The 21,366-nt window shown below is 29.0% G+C and overlaps 1 protein-coding gene and 1 pseudogene across 3 annotated transcripts in view; one reads left to right on the forward strand and one right to left on the reverse strand.

The window, feature by feature from the left end:
• The window catches only part of LOC132951769 (octopamine receptor Oamb), a 156,350-nt gene that overhangs the window by 101,830 nt on the left and 33,154 nt on the right, over window positions 1-21,366 (reverse strand). The window lies entirely within an intron of this gene.
• Window positions 10,276-14,078, forward strand: LOC132952376 (protein TRC8 homolog; annotated as a pseudogene).

Below are 21,366 nucleotides of genomic sequence, written 5' to 3' on the forward strand. Positions count from 1 at the left end.
GGGGTAATGGGGTAATACATTTTTTATCCCATGAGCAAATCATTTTTACTTTTTTATTTAAATTTAAAATAAAATTATTATTTTAGCCGGTAGGTGCTTTTATTATTGGTAAATGGTAATTAATTAATTAAAACGATAAGTCCATAATATAGTGTAATATTAAATGTAAGAAAATATAAATCAATACAAAATTAATTATAATAATGATTATTATTTGTATTTAGGTAACAAGTGATTTGGTTATAATATACCGTGGTAACAATAGTCAATCATATATATATACATGTATAAAATAAATTAATACATGCAAATGGAATTTCTAATTTATACTTCAGTCTACAATTACTAATTAGTATGTATAATAAATCGTTTACATTTTACAATAATATATAATATTTTTAATTTTACATCACTCAATTCAATATTGGTAGAACATATCAATAAATTTGTCAATCTATTCTTTCCTTTTTGTATATTAAAAGTGTAAGATCATTTTTAAAATTTTTAAATTTAAAGTCAAACGGTAAACGAAAACGATAAATGTTTAATACATTGTTATTTATTTGATAACAATTGTTGGTAGATAGTGATAAGTCGAAATGGTTACCCGTTGGTTACTACTGGTAACAATGGTATAGATGGGGCATATACCGAAACTTCGGGAACGCTGCCCCAAGGGTGTTTAGTATAGGGATGGCCTATCCATTATATATTATCTATATTCATAACATGTGGTTATTTGTTGATAACCTGATAATTGATAACGCTTGTCACTTCATACTTCATAATTTTTATATGACAGTTAAAACTTAATAGCTTATAATCTAAGACCGTGCTTAAAAGTTAAATTATATTAAAATACATAATATCTAATTCATTATTTCAATTAAGTTGTTTTTATAAGTCATGGTAGTTAGTGCGTTTGAATTTTTGTTAACTAGTTCTTATCGTTTGGAAATGTTTGCATTCGTTTTAAACTGATATCAGAAGATGTAATTTTGATACATAATTTGGTATATTTAACTATTTGCACTAATCGGCCGAATTTGGCTGGTTAAATATCTGTTATCAGCCGATTAAGCGTTAACCGTGATTAACTGTGTTGGTGAAATCGGGCCTAAGACTTAAAAGGTACTTTATATCTCATAGAAAAATTATATTTATATTCATTACAATTATTATTTAAAATTTGAGAATGTTATGTATGGTTAAATTATTTATCAATTTGTTAATGCCTTCAATGTCATATTTAATTATGATAGTATAACAATGTACTAACGCATAATACATATCGAAGACTTAATAGTATGTACCTATTATTGTATTTTTGTTTTTTTTCTGAGTGAAAAATTTATTTCATTCATGACCTGTAATTCTTACAGTAGCTACTATAAATCTTTTACGTTCTGGCCGAAAAAGATGCTAAATAATAAAATATGCCACTGAAAACAATAATCATATTTAACTATATCGGTAGTTAGTATCTAAATATAGAATGCTTAATCCAGTTTTATATTCTGAGTGGTAGGTATTGTTAATACATTTATTGATTACCTTTACATTATACAATATACATTTTCATACCACTAGATAAGAGATTGATTTAACCCTAATATTCATTGGAGGTTATGAGACCAATAATTCTATAACTTCAACTATTAATCTTATGAAATGTAAAATTCAAATCTAAAGTATTAACATTTTTCTTAAATTCTTGAAATGTAGATTATACCTTGTGAGATTTTTAATGGCCACTAAGATCTACTTATTAATTATTATACATACTTATATTAATATATTATTATTATTATTTATTACCTACTTATTAATTTTATTGGAGACGATTCGTATTCTTCAATTGCAAGTCATTGTACATTTTTTACCTATCTAAGATTTCAAATTTGAAATTAGCATTTTCATCAAAATTCAATGTGTAATTTTATTTATTTACAAGTAGGTATCTAGATTCTAGATTCTCTAAAGTATTTACCATAATTTTACTTTAATTCCTGACTCATGAGTAATAATTTCTAAAGAATTAAAACATTTTTAAAGTTCTTGAAATATAGACAAGATGAACCATTTTGAATAAGATATTTTTTAAATTTCATAGTTGTCATTATTCTCAAATATTCTTCAATTTCTCTAAAAGTTGTTGTTCATTTGTTCAATTGTACCTATCTAGGATTTCAAATTTCAAAATAGCTTTTTCATCAATAATTCAATGTGTATTCATTGTTGATTTAATTTTTATTCAGCCCATTGATTTAAATTATAACTGTTATTAAATATGGTCTATTTTTTTCTAACAGTTTACGAAAAAAGTTTATTATTATGTATGGTAAATTATTATGAAAATTGAAAGCAATTTTTTATTTCTCTAAAAGTCATTGTTCCTAAGATTTCAAACGTGACATTATTTTTTTTATTTAATTATATTCTCCATATTATTCATATTGTGTCATTGTGATGTCTGATGATATATTTTTACTTTAATGTAAAGTAGAACAATTCACTATTTCAGCACCTAAATATCTAGATTTGCTAATATATTTACTTTTATTCCTGATTCGTGACTCATGAGTAATCATTTATGAAGAATTAAAACATTTTAAAAATTATTGACATTTAGACACGTTGAATAATTTTGAATTAGACATTTTTAAATTCCATAGTTGTCATTATTCTCAATAAAATTATTCTTCAGTTTATCTAAAAGTCATTGTTCATTTGTACCTAAATAGAATTTCAAATTTCAAATTAGCTTTTTCATCACAATTCTATGTGTATCTTGATGTGTATTCTTAATTTCCTAAATTTTTAAATGTGACATAATTTTTTTTATTAAATCATGTTCTCCATATTGATATTGTAACGAAAAGTGGAACAAATCAAAATATTTTAGATACTTATATTTAGATTTGCTATTTTGCTAAATGTATCTAACATTATTTTGACTCATGAGTAATCATTTCATAGAATTCAATAATTTACTTAATAAATATTTGCATGTATGGTTTTTTGTTGGTTTGTGTTAATAAACTTATAGAATTTATAACTTTTTGTCTTTTAAACTTTGATGCAGTAATATTTTACAAAGTTATTCATACAAAAGCAACTATTTTGAGGGCTTATGAATGCCTTATAATTATTTTCTACTAATTTGTTTAAACATTGGTCGCATTTAATAGTGTAATAAATATAGAAATCAATACAATGTAGAGGACGATTGAACTCATTTAAACCTTTGGCATGGACCAAAATTCTGTAAGTCTAAAATGACAGTCATAATCATATTGTATTGAGAGTATATAACTTGTTGCAAATAAAAGAATTTTGAGTGTTTTAAACAACTAGTTGGTACCTATATCGATATAAGTTTTTAAAGACTTGTAGACTGTAGTTTATTTTACAAGGTTATTTGCACAAAACCAACTATTTTTAACAATTTTGAGCATATGAATACTTTAAAATACCTATTTATTAAGTAATTTGTTTAAACATTAGTCTATATAGTATATATAGCAAAATAGTAAATATACATATAAGTTATTATTCGATTGCACCTCTTGTACGAACAAAGTTCACTAAGTTTAAATTAGGTATGAAGTATGTTTTTATTGGGCATTTAAAACTGCTGACTTTCATAAACTCTACATTTCTTTAAAATACCTACCTATATTGGATATTAACGAATAATGAATTTGCTTTTAAATTTAGTTTACCATACATAATGGCTCAATCATTTTAATATAATAATATTTACTAAATTACAACAATAATGTATCATTTTATTAGTGAATATTGATCCTTACATATCAAAATTTTACACATTTCAAATATATTCACATTTATTAATACTAAATTGAGTTTTAAAATGGTCTTTGGGAAATCATGAATTTACTTTTAAATTTATTTTACTCTGCATAATATGTGAATATTTTTTTACATTTTCAGTCCTTAGCTATACAAATGTATAGTTTAAAGTTCAAATTTGACAAAATTTATCAAATTGAAAATTTACAAATTATTTAGTACCTTTAGTTGAAATTTATAAAATGTTCAATTTTAATAGCTAAGGATTAATAATTTAAAACAAGGATTCTCACAAACAGTTCATAATCTAACCAAAAAATCTGGAAAAATATAAAAACTGTTATTTTGTACAGACATTATAAGTTAAAGTTTGGACGAAATTACATATTAAAACCAAGAATAACGATTTTCGTTATATTTTGTTGTAATTTAAAAATACTATTCGTGGGTGTATGAAACTTTTAAAGTATAATATTATATATTTTATACACGACAATGATATTTACAAATGTAATTATTTTGGTAAAAATGAATTTAACCTAATAATGTTGTACTTATATATGCCTACCTAGTAGTAAAATAAATTACTTTAATTACAATGATATCATCAAATATACTTGATAGTATTATAGGTTGACAGACAGCCTTCGCTCAGAATCATTTTTCGTATAAGTACAATGAATTTTTATCATTGAATTTAAATTTAATACTATCCATTACAGTGACCCACTTGTAACTTACTGTATAGCAAAGCGACTTCAACTTACCCGCTTTTTTTATTATTATTTTTAGTCATTCTATTCGTGTATTTTATTATTTATATTCTCTTTATTATACTTTACTATAAAAGGAAATAAACTCAATATTTTTAAAATAACAACATTAAAAAGTGGGTCAAAGAGGATGTCGCTCTGCTGTACAGTAGGTTATAATTGGGCCAATGTATAATGGATTGTATTAAACTTGAATTCAATGATATAATATCGCTGTATAAGAAAAACGATTCTGAGCGGAGACGGTTTGTCAGTCAAGATTTTTATATTGTTATTATTTATTACAGCCTGTAAGTTGAATTAATAGTAGGTATATGGTATATTAGTATTATTTTTTATTTGTTGCTATGATGATAAACAAAGCGTTAGAAATTAAAATCCCATTTTTAGCGGTTTTTCGTAATTTGTCGGTAGTTTTTCCTCATGGCATTAAATATCAATTGAGAAAATTGAAAAATTACCTGTTTAAAGTACCATCTTGATCCCATTTGCTAAAAGATAAGGTACTATATGATAAAATCGAAGCACTTCTAGTACTACCTTCTGGTAGAAATTTTGTATACAGGATAAAAAAATAAAAATAATTTACGCCATTGTAAAACTCCGCTCCGAATCTAAAAAATATTAATTATAATATGCTGTATTGCATTCTTAAAATATATCAATCAATTACCATTTAAAGATTACTCGGGTTATACAGTACTTGATTAAATGTTTTTGATGAAGGTTTATTCGACTACAAATATATTAAGAGTATGAGCGAGATGTGCGAAACAACTTATCGCATAGGATAGTTGATGACTAATGTTCAGGACCGGCTCAATGGAAAATAGTGAACTAGGCAAAATCAAATTTTGCCGCCCTTAACAATAGAATATTATCAGTATTTTAAAAATGCCGCCCTCTTACTAATGTGCAGCTTAAGTGCCGCCCTAGGCATGGGCCTATGTCGCCTACCCCTTGAGCGGGCCTGCTAATGTTCATTAAATTGATTTATATTTTAGTCGTCAGTAGATTTGATTTCAATTTTCGAGAGAAGCACTTACTGCGGATTATTTTTTCATTCGACTGTTTTTCAATTTATTATATTTTGTGTTCATACCAAGATCGAGAAAAATCACTCGATTTACTTTTATCATAGATCTTACTCATACATTTCAGACCAGCGGGGTTGGGTGTTGCGGTAATGACAAATTACATTACAGTGATATATTATCATAATAAGTCAATATAAGTAAAACGTTGAAATGGAAATTCAGAACTTTACTAGCATGATATAACTAAAAGTATGTCAGCAGGTTATCCGTCGCGTACTTTTACTAGCGGTCATTGGAAAAAACGATAAAATATGTTTTCTTTTCCAAGGAATATACAACAAAATTTCACAAACCGCGAAAACAGCTCGTTTTTTTGTGATAAGCTGCTGACATACCTGGTTAGTTATATCACAGAATAGTTAGAATCAGAAAGGACGATCTAGATGTAAACAAAATCGTGACTAGACGGCGGCCATCTTCCTAACGCGCACAATTCTTATCAGTTATCATTATTCGTTTGATAAGCGTCTTTTCATTTGTTGTGAACTGGCGTCTCGCTATTAAAATATAAGTTTAGTTTTATAGACTGGTCACACTGATTGCGCGTTAGGTAGATGGCCGCACGATTTTCGTTCGGGCTACGATTTAAGATAGTATAGAAGCCCAACGAGCTATGATAAGACGGAATTGGATTTAAATCGGACCCTCGGCACTATAATTTGAACCGATATGAGTGCTGTATGTGGGGGCCCTCGTAGATCACGTGACTTTTCGATTCGAACCGTATGCCGTGTGATAACATTTTTCTAATGGGTCGTTGTGCAACCGTACTATCTTAAATCGTGGTCCAGGCCTATGCTATATGTATTTATTCTTATCAGTGTTAGGGCTCTGGTTATATCATGGTTACTCGTTATATTTAATACAAGTTTGTTCATAATTCGTTTAAAACTTGTAAGAAATATTTATGAATCATAATATGATACGACAATTATGTATTTAAACTGTATAGTATTTTTGATTTTAACAATTCATAAACTTGTGTGCACCTCGCACATGCGCAGAAGTGTAGAACACCACGATCAGTGCAACCCACACATTTTTCTTACTTTTGATGGCATTAATGTCCTAGAAACAGCTAGTATATTAATTATTAAAATTTGAATGTTTTTTTTTTAGTTTTAGTTTTTTCAGGTTTAAAAAATTGTTCATAAACATCATATGTTGCCTGTGAGTGATCTCTACATAGTGGTATAACATAGATTATGAATACTATAGATTGCTCACTGACCGGTTTTTCGGTGGTACGAAATATTTACTCCCGGTAGATGGCGAGACGACGTGAATACTAGCGATTACAACGTTATCCGATCTGACTAAACCGGGCGGCCGTGTTAATGGTTGCGGGCTTGTGGTTAGTAATGTCGGGTAACGTTGTAATCGCTAGTAGTCACGTCACCTCGCCATCTACCGGGAGTAAATATTTCGTGACACCGTAAAACCGGCTAGTGAGCAATCTATAGTATTTATAATCAATGGTATAATCTAAGGACTATGGTTTTATAGTAATCGAAACAATCGAGTATTTCGATTTTTTTCTCGATTGTTCACATCACTAACAGCATAGATAATATATAATGGATAGGCCATCCCTATACTAAACACCCATGGGGCAGCGTTCCCGAAGTTTCGGTATATGCCCCATCTATACCATTGTTACCAGTAGCAACCAACGGGTAACCATTTCGACTTATAACTATCTACCAACAATTGTTATCAAATAAATAACAATGTATTAATATAGACCATGAATATAAATACTATTTGGACCATGATCTTACACTTTTAATATACAAAAAGTACAGAATAGATTGACAAATTTATTGATATGTTCTACCAATATTGAATTGAGTGATGTAAAATTAAAAATATTATATATTATTGTAAAATGTAAACGATTTATTATACATACTAATTAGTAATTGTAGACTGAAGTAGAAATTAGATATTCCATTTGCATGTATTAATTTATTTTATACATGTATATATATATGATTGACTATTGTTACCACGGTATATTATAACCAAATCACTTGTTACCTAAATACAAATAATAATCATTATTATAATTAATTTTGTATTGATTTATATTTTATTACATTTAATATTACACTATATTATGGACTTATCGTATTTAATTAATTAATTACCATTTACCAATAATAAAAGCACCTACCGGCTAAAATATTAATTTTATTTTAAATTTAAATAAAAAAGAAAAAATGATTTGCTCATGGGATAAAAAATTTAGTACCCCATAGCTTATCATTTGGGAACGCACGGAGAAGGCTGATAGCCTATCTATTATATATTATCTATGACTAACAGTTACTGAACTGATAACTAACCTAACCTAACTTTTTTTATATTGCCTGATGTATATCATGCTTTTTCGTTTGTAAAATTATTTAAAGTCAAAAACTGTGTATCTATAATAAGTGTCTGGCAATTTAGTCAACTCAAGTGAAAATCAATTCACTTTCAACTTAGTCACCTAGCAGTGGATTGTGGACACGGCGATAAGTCATAGTAAGTAAAATTAGTATTTTACGAAAACCCATAAGCATAATATTAACAGCACAGTTTAAAAACATAAAAACATAAAACAGTAACTGAACTGAAGACTAACCTAACCAACATTTTTTAATAGCGCCTGTCGCCTGTAGTTTTTTGTATGTAAAATTGTTTGAAGCCGACAACTTTGTGTCTGTAATACGTGTTTGGCAAGTCAATCACCTCAAGTAAAAATCAATTCACGTTCAACTTAGTCACCCAGCAGTGGATTGCTGACACAGGTATGAGTCACAGTAAGTAAAATTAGTTTTTTTACGAAAACCCATAAGCATTTTAACAGCACAGCTGTTAGGTATATAAAACCAGATGATGCAATTCCTATTCAAGTCATTTTAATTCTCAAAAATTTAAGTGAACCAAATTAGAATCACCACTAATAGAGAAAAAAGTACCTATATATAAGCAATTAATTATCATTTATTATCACTGATATTTAGCACTCACGTCAAATTTCTAACCTTTGTCATAAATTGATACAATCATTTATGGTAAATGTATTGTATAATAATTTATTCCTCGTTATATGTGGTCGTCTTACTGCATTAAAGGTAGGTATGAGTCATTGACTTATTATAAACAAACTACACCTATTATCAAATCGATATTTGGTCATACCCTCAAAAATATCAATCTCTATCGTTTTTGTAATATGACTAAACCCTACCTCAATGCTGTAGGATCACATGTAAGAAATAAACTATTATACAACACCTTTACTATAATTACTGTATCAAATAGTATGACAATGGTTAGGAATTTTGCACGAGTGCTAAATATCAGTGATTCATAGTTAATAATCAATAATTTCTCATAAAAAATATATTCTTCTATTAGCGGTGATACTAATTTGAGATAGATTTTATTTGTTTACATTTTTGAGAATTACATGGCTTGAATAGGAGGAAGTTCACCACAGGCACGGGTCCATAGCAATGATCTGGGGGGGGGGGGGGGGGGGGCAACAATTTTTTTACAACAAAATATTATACTTTATTCTTAATTTAAAAATGTTGTCATAATAGTAGGTATAGGTAATCAATGTGATAAAAAATTATTGACTATTTAATATATAAAGCGACAATGTGAAAAGAAGTTTAGATTTTATTTATTTGTTATTTAATATATAATGTTTATATTTATAACAAAATATGTCGGGGGGGGGGTGGTCTGGGCACCTAGTCCCCCCCCCCCGGATCCGTCCATGGTTCACCATCTGGTTTTATATAATCTACGCTAATGGTAACAATGGTATTGCCGGGACATATACCGCAACATCCACCACCCCATGGGTTTTTAGTATATAGACCTGTAGACATAGATAATATACAATGAATAGGACATTCGTGTATGAATAACATAGTGGGTAACGTTCCCGAATAAGGAGCAAGGACTGCATTATAAAATGTCTATCTTCCATGAGTTATTAATAATAACTATTTATATATATATTATATTATAATAATTTCATAGAGTAAAAAAATGTTTGTGAGTGAGATAGAAAATTCGGGAACGTTTGATAAGAATTATGTTCATTGTATAATATCTAGGCATAAGCCTATAAACCTAAGATAATACATACTGGATAGAGCTATAACACGAGTAGTCCGCGCTTGAAGACGATTTGGTTATAGGCTGTTCGGTCTCGATGAATTTATTGCGCATGCTTCAGGAATAAAAAAGATAGATAAATTATAAGTAGACAAGGTAACATAATTGCGGTAATGTTTTGTGCATGTGCAGTCGTTTTGCGTATGCTCAGTGGTGACATCGGGGCCACATTATCACATAATCAAATGTATCACAATAACTGAAATTTTCTGTATATAGTCGTTAGTCTAAGGTTTTAATCACGGGCTAAGATAATCTTAGACGGTGGTTTTAATCATATCGTCTCATTCTTGGCTTTACGACTGTATCTGTGGTTGTTGATATTTTGTTCTCAGTGCCATCCAAGTATTAATTTACATACTATTATGTCTGATTTGATATGACCAATATGTTCATAACTGTTTTAATTGTTTTCAGGATTTGTTATATTTAGAGACTAAATATTTATTTATTTATTTATTTAATAACAATAACGAAAATATTCAAAACTATGGCTATCATGAGTCTCCATAATTTGTCAAGGATTCCAATCTTATTCCTTATGGACAAATTCTTCATAACTAGTTTCGAGTTTCCAAATTTGGCTGATACAGTATATTATCTTGTAAATAATGACTTTGATAATAGCACACTCAGTCAAATTGAGATCGAGGAGTCGACAGAATATTACAAAGCCATATTTATATCCTTCATCAAAATAATTGTATCCTGTTTGAGTAAGTTAAATACATTTTCAAAATTATCAGTTAATTAATATTTATTTTTCATTTTTCTAGCATTTTGTTCATTGTCATGTTTATTTGTTCTACCTGCCAGATACTTATATATGGTGTACTTTCATCTAGTTTCTGTCTATATTGTACTTCTTTCTTATTCGGCAAATATACAAACACTGAAAATTGTGTATGGAAAATATGAAAACTTTGAAACTAACCAGTCTCATAAAGATACAATATCATGGAATGCAGAGGAACTTTCAAATGTTTTTACAGAATTACAAGTCATACATTTCCTATACCTTTTATTCCGCAATTTAATCCTACAGTGTTGTCTAGCATTAGTATTTAACTTTTTACAAGACTTTACTACAAATCAATCAATTCATAAGGTAAATTGATGATGATAATAATAATAATTTAATAATATTTATTTATTTTCAACTATAGTTTTACAATTTATTAAAAATACCTTTACAATCTAATTAACTTTCATCTAAATAAAAAAAAATGTATTAAATATTTCAGGCCTTCAGATTTAACTTTATTATTCCTACTTTAACCATTGCATTTTTACCCGGTACATGGATGCATGGATTCAAAAATACAGTAACGGTTTTATCAACATTATTGCCATTGTTTATCATGCTAAAAACATTATGGTTAAATCTATTTACAATTAAAAATTTAATTCGTAATAAATATAGCCGCATACGAGTGACAATCAAGTAAGGACATTTTATATATCATTATTAATATTACTAGCTATTCATATTATGATTATTTATATGCACCAGCTAAGTATAATCTCAATTTGTTTATGTAAATTATGTAGAAATATTGTATACATATTATAGTATTATTTGATATTATGTAATTTGTTTTAGTAATTATAGAATAAACAATTTGTTACACTTGGTTGTGAATGTGGTTGAGGTTTTGGAAGTGGAATGGAATCGTCTCAACATATCAAGTGTTCTACTGATGTTTTGGGTATTACGATTACTAGAACAAATTTTATACTTGATAACTGATATTGAAATAAAAAATGAAACTTTGTTTGGAGTTGTGAAAAATGTGTTAATTAAAGGATGCGACACATTTACAGCGGTTTTAGGAATGACAAATTTTGTATCATACTTTTGTCATTATATAGGAGCATTCTTCAAATGGGTAAGATGCTGGACATTTATTTCAATTTCCTGATGTTTTTAACATATCATTTATTTTGGTGCTGTTAACTGATGATGTAGATGACAAAATCATTGGAAAATTGCCTGCAATACTCTTCTATATACTAGCTTTGCAGAGTGGACTAACAGGTTTAGATCCAGAAAAGCGGTTTATAAGACTCAATCGTAATGTTTGTTTACTTTGTGCTGTCCTACTGCATTATATATATATGATGTGGTTAATCCAATATTAACAATGTCTTTGAGTACTTCTTCCCTCAATAGGTAATATATTAATCATTATCAAAAATGTTTTTAAATTAATTTGATTTGTTTTTTTAGACACATAAGAGCTTTTATAGTGTGTGGATTTATCATAGTATATCCAATCACTATGTTGACTTACTTGTTGTCTCACCATCCAGTTATAAAATGGGTACTGGCAGTTTAGTTTTTTAATATTGAAATTATTATAAAAGTGTTCATTAGCTATGTATTCATTGTCTTAATTGATGCTTATCGCACAACTTTTTGGAAAAAATTAGATGATTATGTGTACTGTATCAAATTATTTGGCAATACGGTAATTATAGAAATCCTTAACATTTATTTTATAATATTATGGTTACATTTTTTCTTTTAGGTGGAATTCTGTCTTAGCATATTTCTTTTTCTAAATGGTGCTTGTATTATCGTTTTTTTGTCTGGTGGTGCAGTCTGTGCATTCATGATATGTATATATGCATTTTTCAACATATGGTTTGATGTTTGGGATAGATGGAGAGTATTTATTAAACGCCGTACAGCTGTAAAAAACATTGAATCCTTACCAGAAGCAACTAGCGTTCAACTGTCTAAATTAGATGATGTCTGTGCCATATGTTATCAAAATATGGAATCAGCAAAAATTACTAAATGCAATCATTATTTCCACAGTGTATGTCTGCGTAAATGGCTCTATGTTCAGGTGAATAATTATTTAATACTTTTATACTAAAACTAAAATAAGTTAATCTTGGATCATTAGGTTGGTACATTAAGGCGCCCTGGGCCAATGTAATTTTGTCCTCTAAAATACGCTATACGATAGAGGTGGCCAATCTGTGTCACGCGTGCATTTTGCGGCACATTTGATGTTATTGAATGGCACACTAGGTCACTATCGTCAAATAAAATAAAATATAATTTTTAAGTTTTTCTAAAATTATGTTTTTCTATATTAAATAAATTATAAAAAATCGTAAATATTGTATTATACAATAATTATTGTGTCAAAATAAAATTAATCATGTTATGATCGCCATGTTGATTTTTTATTGCAGATTTTCAAAATTTTTTTTTATTTGAAACAATATGAAAAAAGATTGGCCATCCCTACTTTACGGGAATAATGATCATGTTCTGTAGAATAATCCAAATTTGATCAATTATAACTAATAGAGGGAAATATTCTACAAATTACATTGAACTCCGGTTTTCAATATTTTAATCTCATTATAATCTAAAAAGTTTTCAAGAATAATACAATTTTAACCTTTTTTACAAATTATATTATACCATTATTTGAAAAGAAAACAAAAAAATCGTAGTTCAATGCAGCCTGTAAGAAGTCTTCAAACACTAAAAAAACCTTATGTGGTTTAATAAATAAAATTGGGTCCTAACAGACAATAGAAATATTTGATTTTAAGTACAGAAACTTTGTGAAAGTGTTCAAATGTATTGGATTATTTAAGAAGTACATTAATATTTTTACTCAAGCACTTCACAAGAATCTTTAATATAATGGTCTAGCCTCCACTACAAAATTGATTCTTATAGCAATTGTTTAATTAATGAAAAGTTGTATAAACATTTATTTTATTTATAAGTAATTTTAATTAATTTATTTGCTTAGGATCAATGCCCATTGTGTCATGATACGATGCAGAAATGTCAAATGTCCAAACACAAGATACAAACCACCCTTCAGATCTTCAAAGTGTTATTGATGCTGCTAATTCTTAATTATTTTTAAGTGATTACTGATTAGATTTTATCATAAACTTCTACCCAATCAGTGGCGTACCCAAAAAAATAACTTTTTACTCTGTACATGTTTACTGTAAAAAGTGGCTCTACATTTTATATAACTACGAATTATACTTAAACAATTTGAGAAATATTAAACCTTTTAGGATTTTAAATTGAAAATAATGGTTAAAATATTTTATTATTACTCAATTGAGTATAGTTAGTATGTTATACGTATGTTACATTTGCTGTATATACTTTAAATATTAATTGTAAATTGTATACTGCACTTGTTTAATGTAAAGCTTATTAACTGTATTGATTTATTTTCTATAATTATTTTAATCCATCACATATGTATTATATGTTGTATGGTTGTATTTATTAAACCTAATATATTTTAAATAGGTAATAAAATTAGTATTACTAATAAACGTAATTGAAATACCTCATAAAACATAATATTAGTAACCTATGTACTTTGTTAGTTTTTTTTTTATTATTATTTTAGGTTCTTTTAAATTTTGCTTTTAAAAATAATTCATTTAAAATTAACCACGAAAGAAAAAACTTATAGTAAATATTTAACTATTATGTTATCCAAACTCAAGAACTTCAGTATTAATTATTTAATGTGTATGTTATTCAAAATAAATTCCCACTCACTTACACTTATAATCATATTATAATGGTAGAAATATTCTAATTTCTTATCTTCAATTTGCTTCATAGACACTTTTCAGTTAACAAAAATATAGTTTTTATTTTTTAATGATGAAATTACTAAGAAACTTATTTATTCTTATACCCCTATACTTAAATTCAAGCAAATATCTTTGAATACAATATAACATGCTATAAAATGACAAAATCTTGCAACTAAACTTGAAATCCTAATATTATTTTGTTTATATTAATTGTTAAATCAATATTATATTTTTATATCTTGAGTTTTAAAACATATATTTCAAGTATAATACCTAATAAAAATTAAAATGTTTAACAAACTGCAGGTTCATACTAAAAAAATATTTGCTTAAATTGTAGTTTCAGTTTACAACTTAAAATAATATGGTGTCAGATAAGAAAATGTGGTGTTTAATAGGTTAATAATAAAATCACGGAAAAACATTAATTTTAATATTAAGTGAAAAACTTTTTTGTATGTATTTTTATTTTTTACCAAAAAATTGTTTAGATTTTTTTTTTTTTAATTTGTTCTTAATTTGTATTGGTACTTAAATAACACGATTATGCATTTTTTTAAATTAATCTCAAAAATTTTTATTCTATTTTACCAACTAACTATTTGTGTTGTGGAAGAAGTAAAAATTAACGAATGGAAAAATTTGTTAAAATTATTCATATCAAACTATAACTTGTTAAAGATTATTTCTAAAAATCAGACTGTAACAATTATTGTTTTGTGATACTTAATTTTGTAATAAATAATCTATTTGTTTATTATAATAAAATTATAAGTTATTACTTATTTATAAGGTTATACAAAAATCAATGTTTCCTATTTTTTGCAAGAAAAACTTCTTGAAAACCAACGTAGATAATCACTAATGATATTTTATACCTTACACAACGTTTTGTTGTTATTACGCCTATGTGTTAATTTTATTTAATGCCTATAAAATATTTGAAATACATGTACATATTATATCTTTAAATAGATAAATTTTTTGCGATTTATGTATTTTAAATGCAATTTATATAGGTCACCGCATGGTTCATATGATAATATTTTAAATTATTTAAATCTTATTCCGCTTAAAACAAGACGCGTATTACAGTTGCTCTCGAAATTTCTCTATAAATTGATTTCTGGCTTGATTGACTGTCCTGATTTACTTAATTTAATTACTTTAAACTTAATACCTTTAACACCAGAAAACCATAGCTTTTTTATCTTGTTCATTCTGACAAAAACTATATGTTACATTGTCCTGCTAATCTATTAATGATTGCAGGTTATAGTTATTCTTTTGATTTTAACTAGTTGAGTTTATTTTTATATTGTCTTACACTAACTTATTTTATTGTATTTTATTAATTATCTTGATAGTCTTATAACTATTGTTCATAATAATTTTTGTATATTTTTCTTTGTGTACCTGACCTATTATATTATCTTTTACCTATTAGGACTCTGTCCGTTTAATTATTATTATTTTTTTTTTTTTTCATTTATTATAACTTAAAATGTTTCAACACACTGGGTGTTTTTACAAGTATTTTAACAATTTTAAAATGTATAAGTAACATATTTATAACAAAGGAAGATATAAGATTATGGAATACTGCTATTAGCTTTAAGTGCGTTTAGGACTGACGTGAGGAGGGAGATAAGGGGACCAATTAATGAGTTTATGTTTGAAATAAAAGTTGATATAGCTTCGGCGATATTATTCTCCGTGTGTGATAATTGAATTTTTGTGGCTTCCGCATGTTTGGTCTTTTCTACGTAAGATTTTGTTGTGGAGTGAGCTTTGAATTCAGGGCGCTTAGTTGGTGGAATTTTTGGTGCAGGTTTTTGAGAAGCTGCCTTGTATACTGGACATCCCTTAAAGTTGGCAGTGTGGTCCCCAATGCATAGGGCGCATTTGGCGGGTTAATTATTATAAATACATAAATAAATATATATATAAAAGGTGGGTAAGTGGATGTCGCTCTGCTGTAGAGTAGGTTACAAGTGGGTCACTGTAATGGATGGTGTTAAATTTGAATTCAATGATATAATATCATTGTATAAGAAAAACGATTCTGAGGGAAGACGGTCAGACAGCGTATGATATTACTAAGTATATTTTATGATATTATTGTGAATAAAGTAATTTATACATAACCTATTTACGCGGAACCTTGTTAAATTTTCAATCCTTAGCTATGAATGTTGAACATTTTATACATTTTTAACTACAAAATAATTATTAAATTTTGTCGAAATTCGAACTTTAAATGCTTATAAATAAAAACTGTGCCTATGTATTTTTAATATGTTTTAAACTGCTATTGTAACAATATATCAGGAGCCTTACATTAAATTTTCACGCTTTTTTACCCAACAAATACAATTTTATTAAAAAAAAAATAAAAGAACACACATCATTGTAAAATCAATACATTCATCGTTCCACTCAGAATCTAAAATGTTCGCCGGCAATATTATAATATTATTAAATTATTATATAATATGACCGCGTTGGATTTTATATAAAAATATGTTTATACAACGATATAACATTCGATTATACAATAATACCTATAATAATATTATGTCATTAGTCATCATTACTCATTACGCGTACCTACACATTACCTGCAGCTCGAACCTACAGGTGTTTTAGGTTAATTAATATTTATTATTTTTAAATTTTGTCGATAACCGTCGACGTTTATTTCGTTTTTTCGAACGCGCGTTATAGTAGGTATAGGTTTGTATAGTAGGTACACCTAACTGTGTGTATATTCTAGTACAATATTTAATATTTCAATGGTCTACGGCGTAACTGATATACTATTATACTGTTCCATAAAATATATTGTCGGCCATGGTCGGTGGTGGGGGGGGGGAGGATACGGACGCGGGTGCGGTCACGGATCGCGATGCTCGACGAATCGTAATTGCGTTTTCCAACGTAAGTCTGCCGCGCGGCTCTTTGCGGTGGTGGCAAAACCCCGGAGGCGGCCATTTTGTATTTAACGATTTATGGCCGGGAAAATTATTATCTTGTTTACTTCCGACTATACCGCGGCGGAGACCAACGCTGGCCATTAAACATGTTGGCACGTAATACCTTTTGGCCTTTGATTGCATTCAACCGTATCAGCCGCCGATTTTATTGCGAATCTGCAGCAGCAGCAGCAGCAGCAGCAGCAGTGGGCGCGCGCACTATATTATTTATACACTCGTGTGTGTCTGTGTGTGCGTGCGCCCGAGTGTACGCGACAGCGGTTGCTGGTGGCTGTACCGTGGTTGAGGTGCCGTATCGTGGTATATACCTCCAAGTTTGCAGGTTGGCGCCCGGCCGCGGCGCGTGTGACGTCGTGTCAGACTGTCGGAGTATATGATATTGATAACAAGAACGTTATTTTACAAAGTTGGATTTTTGGTTTTTTTCGCCATAATATAATGTCGCGACTTTTGCTACGCGTAGGCGTAATCTGGGGGGGGGGGGGGTGTCGACTCATCCGTTAGATAGATATTTAACTGACTGGGCAGTATACGGTGTCATATTTTTTTTCCTTTATAGATTTTTAGTTTTACCACAGACTGACCCCCCCCCCCCCCCATAATTTACTCCGGACTACGCTTACCAGCTATAAATGGATTTAAATAATTTTGTCTTGATCATCGAGATTTTCAAGGATGAAGGAAGAAATATTGGAGTGTATCGGTATAAGGGTCAATTTTGAGCGTTCAAGAAGTTACACGGTCCTCAGCATATCAGCGATACACCCGTATCGGACTCGGACGTAACCAGCCTTCCTTATCGACAGGTATCGAATTTTTCTTCTTCAAAATCCTAATAAAGCTAGACTCAGAAGGCCATTTTTTAGTGAATAATCACTGCGTGTCCACTCGTCCACCCTTAAAAATAAGTTTCACTTGTAGAAAGAACCTATTTTCTTAACTCAGTAACCTCTCTAGGTACTCCCCAAACAGTTTAATTCATATACCCATGATCAGTGTCAAGCTGGCCAACTCGGCTACTCGGTAATCACCGTGGGCCTTTGGGTATTTTTATTTATTGGGGGGCCTAACCAAAAGGAAAGAAAAAAAATTGTATAGACCCATGGTGAGATAATCTTTGTAACAAATTGTTTAATTAATTAATTAATTAAAAAAGTGTTACTTATTCCCAGCGACACGTTAATTTCATTACAAAAGTAGTGGTCCTATATAACAAAATGAATATTTTCGAATTTTTAAAATCCAAAAAAAAAAATTTTGATAATTTTTTAAACATTTTTTTTTAGACCATGGTAAAAGAAATGCTATTCGTTATATAGTACATTAAAAATAACTACACTAGAATATCTTCATTATACATATTCGTATATCAAATTAAAGCTCCTGACTTTCCAATCAACCAACTTAATGTATAGGTAAGTACCTGCTATAGTAGGTACCTAATATATTTATTTTAATTTTGTTTCTATTTAACCATCACAAAGTATATATTTTTTACTAAAAAAATATTGTCAAACTGTATTTAAAATTATATTTTATAAAGGCTGTAACTATACATTATTTTATTTATATTAATCTAATTATATCTAACCCAATAAAATTCTATCTAATAATAAAATGAATACCGTGTTTATGAGATTAGACTTAAGTTATTGTAAGATATTAATTTTATTGTATACATGGAAAACAAAATTATCTAGTAAACATTTTTTTTTTTAAAAGGGGCCCATTGAACATTATTGTTGTAGGGGCCCATTATTATCTAGAGTCCAGACCGACACTGCCCATGATAGAAATAACTATTTCTACACGAAATTGAAAGGGCCACACGCCATACCATCACACCTTCAGATACTATTTATATAATATACTAACCGAATAAATATATTTTACTTTTATTGTTTATCAGAATGATAAATAAGTATATATTTTTTTAAAAAGAAGAAGATGAATCTAAGAAATAATAGTTAAATTAATATATTATAGTTATAACTTATTAGTCAGGTACTACAATTTTCTATTTATTCTAGTTGGACACAAAAAACATCCTTAAAAAATGGCCTGCACAACCGCCATCAATCATCATCATCCGGTTCTGAAGACCGCGGCCTGCACACCTTTGCTCTGTTGGCCCTAACCTGCACTGAGCAAGAGGCAAGACATAAATAGTAAACACCTATATAACACGTGGAGACTGCAGTGTCTAACATTTCTGTCGGGTCAGTGTGCCATAGTTATTATTATTAGTAATAAGTTATATGTTATTATAATATATAGTTGATTTAGATAATAATATAAGTACATACGAGTATAAAAGCCTCGTACTACCCCTACAGTAGGCTATATACTTATGTATATATTTTAATCAATATTATTAGATACTGCTACAGTGCTACTATACGTTCGTTATATTATATTTAATTAATCTTATCGAGCTGACCGCATTGAAAACGGTATACGTCGTTTGTGCATCTCGGTTTTCGGTCCAGAAGACTTGGATTATAATATAACAATATAGTAATACTACTAATACCAGACCGTATTATATAATATTAAATACATAACATAACATCGAACGATGGATATAATATATATAGGTAGGTATACGCCTACCTATACGTTATAAGTACTGCAGCACTATTAAATAATAATATTATACTGGTCGATCCGAATTTGGCGTTAATAAACTTTAGGCGGGGATTACCGGTACCGTGGTTATAACTTATATTGTTTGTAATCTCCCCGCCACTGATTTCGTAACGCGAAATTCGGATGACCCTGAAATGCGCGCGTAGCATATTATTAATATTATTAATATTATTATAAAATTACCAGACCATAACAGTATATATACGGCGGAATACTTTGCACTCCTGGAAGGAGTCCACCTAGCCATTCAACTACCCGATTCCACCATTAACATTTGTACAGATTCGCTCAGCGCTCTAAACAATCTGAAATACAATTTACACTCAAGCATCCTAGCAATCAAAATAAGCAACATCATTGAAAATGCCAACAAAAACATACGGTTCATATGGACACCTGGCCACAGCGGAATTGATGGCAACGAGAAAGCTGACAAAGCAGCTCGTGAAGCAGTAAATAACCCTCTGACTGAAATACGCACGTACTCCTCACTCATCGACATCCATAGAAATGTCAACACCTATTGTACCAATCTATGGGAATCTGAATGGCGTCGTACACCCAATAACAAACTGAGAGAAATAAAAAATACTACCGAATACTGGCCTAAACCCCATACATCAAATCGTAAAGATGAAGTAGTTATCAATAGATTACGTATAGGTCACTCAAAGATGTCCCATGGTCATCTTATGCGCAGAGAAGAACCAGCAATGTGCCTAACCTGTGGAGAACTTCTCACAGTCAAACACCTCCTCATCCACTGCCGCATCCATATAGATACCAGAAAAAATCTAAAAATGCCCGACAACCTCTTTGAAGCCCTCAGCCCTACACATGACAACACCAACAAAATAATCATATTTTTAAAACAAATTAACATGTATAATTTAATTTAAGAATTTATTGTAAAACTATACTCTATTATGTACTAACTACCAATTTTGTTGCAAGCTAATAACCTAGTAGTTGATGCTGTACCATGAATAAAAAAAAAAAAAAAATATTATTATAATATTATATTATTGTGTACTCAACGGGCCGAAAATGACACACGAAAACGGAACAAACACGAGCTGGTATCCATCACCCACACACCGTAATAATTATTAAATATTAATAATGATACTAGTGGTGGCCAAAGATATCGATAATATCGTGACAATCAGATGACGATGAGGTCATAATATATCGAATTCGATGTATTATCGAAAGTTATATAAGTTTGATAGCACAGATATATCG

Source organism: Metopolophium dirhodum, chromosome 9, assembly GCF_019925205.1.
Source record: "Metopolophium dirhodum isolate CAU chromosome 9, ASM1992520v1, whole genome shotgun sequence".
NCBI lineage: Eukaryota > Metazoa > Arthropoda > Insecta > Hemiptera > Aphididae > Metopolophium > Metopolophium dirhodum.